This window comes from Pteropus alecto, unplaced genomic scaffold (assembly GCF_000325575.1).
Source record: "Pteropus alecto unplaced genomic scaffold, ASM32557v1 scaffold94, whole genome shotgun sequence".
Taxonomy (NCBI): domain Eukaryota; kingdom Metazoa; phylum Chordata; class Mammalia; order Chiroptera; family Pteropodidae; genus Pteropus; species Pteropus alecto.
In genome coordinates, this window is record NW_006437736.1 from 6,395,383 (window position 1) to 6,400,487 (window position 5,105).

The window sequence follows — 5,105 nt, forward strand, 5'->3', positions numbered from 1 at the left end:
AGTCCATCTTGACTAAATCAATTGGAAGAATTAACAGTCACTTGGGGCTCAGATAAAAGAATTTCACTTTGTTTCTGTGAAAATGAGATTAGAAAAAAGGAGAAACTCTGTCCACGAGGATAATTCTTCCTCACTTTAAGAGCTGAGAGCTTTTCTAAGGAGGAACACTAAGCCCGTTTAACATCACACAGAATCCAGCATTGCCACCTGCTTGGAGTGAGAGCATAGAGAGTAAAAATAACAAACGTGAATGCAAGAAGTTACCCCAAAATGGGCCTGCTCAAAGATTAAAGTGGGCAAATAAAAACATTTTCTTTTGCAAAAGCATGTGTAGAGAATGAAATTGCTATTGTTCTGAGTGATTTCCTAAATCGAGTCTGACCAGAGTCCAAGAAAAATGTGTCTGAGATAAGGCCAAAATAATATTACTCTTTCTGGGTAAAAAAAAAAAAAAAAAAAAAAAATCAGCGTTAAATTCCCTTTGTCATAATTTCATGCTTTCTTCTAACTGTAATATTTCTCTTTGGTCAATAATGTAAAAACAAATTTATGGCAGGTCTGAAAATTGTTTTTTGTGGAGCATAAGAACATTTTGTGGTATATATAAACATAGTAGTTCTCTAGATTACTATTTCATGGTATACTGCACACTAAAGAAAGCAACCTGTGTCTTTCACACCAAACTGTGGTGGGTGGGGGAGGCCCAAAGGAGGGGAATGGGGAGCCATCAGCCCCAGAATGTAATCAGATAAAGCTAGTGGCTTGGTATTAGTTTGTTAGCTTTGTCTAAGTCCTAGCATCTTCAATGGGCCAGCCCTCTCTTCATTTGTCAGCCCAGCGCACCTTTTGTGCAAATAATTTCCCATTGGTATTACCCAGAGCTTGGAGTCGATAGCCGACTAGCCTCTTTGCTTGTACCATTATTTCCAGCAAGCTTGCTACATTTGCAATAAACCCTGGAGGATTTGTGGGTGGACTAAGGAAGTATGAGCAACAGAATGAGGTGATAAGGGCTGGATTCGGCTGAAACAAAAGCTTTGCCACGCTGTCCTGATGCGTCCGAGTCTCAGTCTCTGAAGATTTGATTTGATCAAGTTTTTCCAGCTGTCTCCTGGAGTTCAAGCAAGTTAAAATGTAGCCCATGAGCATTTATTTCTTTCATTCTCTATTAAGCTTGCCTATGAGTACCAGGGATGAAAATCTCTCTCCTTTCTTTAGCCTTTGTATATTGTCCTTGTGGTGGTGAACACTAGATATTCGAGAAGATGTGCCAGGAACTGTTTTATGTGATAGACCCAGATGAAAAGGCAAGCTCTGGCTTTATACAGCAGTCACAGACCATTTTCAGGTGTGGGGACAAGAAACGTAGTTTAATCGAAATTTCGCAGCTTGCTTGCAGAGGAGCTATGATGAGTTCTTCAAAGCAGAGTGTTTTTAAGTAAGATGAAATCCATGGCTGTCATTTTATATAAATTTTTCTCCTCTTGGGTGTTATTTTTTCTTTTATCCAGAAAAGCTTAACTTGGAAGTGGTGTCTGTTTATCAGCAATGGCTATTATGTCTGTGTATGTGTGCACAAGCATTTCAACATATAAATAAAGGGAGGCTACGTGGCTTCTGAAAAGTATATTGCATGAGAATCTGTGCAATAGCTCAGGTATTTTCATGAGGTGGTAAGGATTTCAGGACCCCTTGCTAGGTCTGGGTTATGTTTCAGTAACAAATATCTCTAAAATTTCAGGGATTTACAATAACAAAGCCTGATTTCTTGGCCATGCTATGTGTTTGCTATGGGTTGAATGTTTGTGTCCCCCCAAATTTGTATGTTGTGGTCCTAATCTCTGATGTGATGATATTTGGAGGTGCACTATTGGGAGGTAATTAGGTTTAGATGAAGTCATGAGGGTGAAACCCCCATGATGGAATTGGTGAACTTACTTTATAAGGGGATTAAAGGGACCAGGGGTCTCACTCTCTCTTTGCCATGTGAGGATGCAACCAGAAGACAGTCATCTGCAAACCAGAAAGAGAGCTCTCACCAGACACTGAATATGCCAGCACCTTGATCTTGGACTTCCCAGCCACTAGAACTGTAAGGAAAATATGTTTGTTGTTTAAGCCACCCACCATATGGTGTTTGTTAATGCAGCCTGAGTTGACCAACACAGTGTCCATCATGGGTCAACTGTATTCTGTGCTGGGACCCAGGTGGATAGAGTTACCTCTGACTGGGACATTGCATGTCACAGAGCTAAGCTTTTTTATCGGTGAGGTGGGGAAAGATAAATATCCAGACTGCTTGAATGCACAGTATGCGATTTCTAGCAGCCTTCAGTTTCCTCATATTAGTATGAGGAAGTTAGATGTCTCTTGTTCCGTTCAGTGACACTATGAGGCAGTGGTTTCGGCTATGCAGACCTGATAGAAGTATTTCTGTACACAGAAAATTTCAGAACCATCAGAACATGGCTGATGAATGTGAAGTTCCCAACATAACTGGCTAAGAGGTATATGTGTCACAGCAAAATAAGAGCTGTGGAAAAGGGATAAAAACGAACGAAACTAAGAGGAACTTTTCAAATATTACACTTCATTTAAATAAGAAATAAATTTGTTCTTCCCTCTCAAAGAAATAAAACTCACCTTGCAATCGTGTGCGTGATGTATAACACTCAGAGAAAAGATCCGAAAAAGTGAATGTACAACGTAATGAATTATTGTAGACGATATGTGTGTAACTACCACCCAGTTCTAAAAATAGAGCACTGCCAGTATTCTAGAAGCCCCTTCCCATTAACAACTCCTTCACTTTTTCCTCAAAGACGTTTTGAGTATCTGAAAAGAGAAAAGATTTTCTTCGAGAAGAGATCAATTTATCTTTATTTTAACCTTAGTTTATTTAGTTTTAATCATCAAATCCATAAGGAAATGGTACTAATTATTTAAGCAGAAAAGAGAAATCGACCTGCAAGGATGTACAAATGCCATTCAAATTCAGAAAAGTTTTTAAAGTTGAAATTTCTTTTTAGGAGACATGATCATTAGAATGGTTAAAAGGGAAATAAAAAAGAACTTTTAGGAGGAGGAAGCAAAGAAAATCTGTCAGATATAATCTGGAGAAATGAACAGATTCTAAAGGGATTGATGTTTTTATAATGGGATTATTAAGGGAAGTTGAGAGTCTTAGGATTTATCCATAACCTATGTCAGTTAGGGCAATGCCTCCCAGCAGTTCCTTAGAGCCATCTCATTTGACATTAGTAAGGCCATTTGACCCTAACATATTCCAAACTGCTAATTCCCCTTTTCCCTATGCATCTCCCAGGGCCAAGAACATAGGCATGAATTGAAGATGGTGGAGGCTGGAGCTGTGCCTTCATAGTTGGACATCTGTCTGGTTTTACCAGCTGAAGGAGTGATTCCATCACCAATGCTGTAGTTTCTAGGGGAAAGGTGAGCTGGTCCTGAGGCTGGGCTTTTCCCCAATTATGTCCTTTCTACTAAAAGGAAGTTCCTGCTCTTCCCTTCCCTCATCCCCAGTCAGCTCTTTGCTGTTCTCCAACCTAAAAGGTTGGATACTCATCTTTTCTGAGAATATATCTCAATCATCAGTCAACATTTGGTTACACTTATCTGTGCTATAACCCAAAGTTGAGAGTTACCAAAATGAAGCAACCATACTCTTTCCTTTGTCACTATAGTATACTACTTGGTGTGAGATTTTTCGTGCTTGTATATTTGGGAAATTTGATCTGTTGTTGTACTTCAGTATTGCTATTGGTGATTTCTCATTTATGAGTGCTTATCCTGAGAAGGGTTTCCATGTGAAAAGTTAAACTTCCATTTCAATTTCAGGAAAGGATGTGAGCAAACTAATTGGCTTCTAATTAACCTGGAGAAGAAACTCCTTTAAAAGTAATTATGAGCTTTAACTGCTCAAATATCCACCAATTTTGATAAAGTTAACCTGCTTAGCTTCAATCATAACTAAAATTAACATTTTCTTAGTAGCTTTTCCAGGGACCCAATAAATATCTTTTTTTTTTTTTTACTGTCTAAGTTCTGGACCAAATTGAGAAAGTAAAGAAGTCAAGAACTTGTCTTTCTCTTATATTTCTTACTCTATCTTTTGATTTCTGTATTAATTTGGAGTCCTCCTTGTCAAGTGATAGAAAACTCAACTCAATTTCATCTGGAGACAAGGATGAGATTGATTCCACCCAAGACACATAGATGAGAGGGATAGATTTCCAAAAAAAATATTCAGGATATTCTTACTAGAAAGAGAAAAATAGAAGCACCAAGCAGCTTGCTAAGGGTTTAATACCTCTCATGGTAGCAAGATGGCTGCCGTGTCTCCAGAACTCACATCAAATCACCACCAAATTGAGTGAAAGAAAAGATTTCCTCTCCCTCAAACTCTGTGAAACATCTTTTTTTTTTTTTTTTTTCCCCCTCACTAGATCTGTTCAGGTTAAGTACCTATCCCTGAATCAATTCAGTGGAAACACTGCTTGGCTTAAGCAACCCTTAACCAATAAGGGATAGACAAATCCAAGATTGAACCCTAGGTGCCTATAATGGAAAAATTAAGACTTACTGTCTTAATTTTCTAGGGCTGCCATAACAAAATACCCCAGACTAGGTTGCATAAACAACAGAAACGTATTTTCTCATAGTTTTGGACTCTGGAAGTCTAAGATTAAGGCGACAACAGGTTTGGGTTCATCTGAGGTCTCTCTTCTTGACTTGCAGATGGCCACCTTGCTGCTGTGTCTTCACATAGATTTTTCTCTGTGTATACACATGTCTGTGCTTAACCTTCTCTTCTTATGGGGACACCAGTTATTTTGAATTAAGGGTCTTCCATCTGACCTCATTTTACCATAATTACCTCTTTAAATGCCCCATTTTCAAATACATTCCCAAAGTCAGGACTTCGACATATAAATTTTGGGGACATAATTCCATCTCTAACCTTATGTTTTCTGTAATCACCTGCTCTCAAGTCTCTGATTTGGGGTCTGCTTTCAGAGAATTCTAAACTAAGAGAGAAAAAAGGGTCAATCCACCACAGGCTTTCTTTGTGTCTCATATTGAGATTA

At 38.5% G+C, this 5,105-nt stretch overlaps 1 pseudogene; it reads left to right on the top strand.

Annotated features, from left to right (window-relative positions):
• The first annotated feature begins 1,265 nt into the window (after positions 1-1,265).
• Positions 1,266-5,105, top strand: part of LOC102889577 — a 27,845-nt pseudogene continuing 24,005 nt past the window's right edge.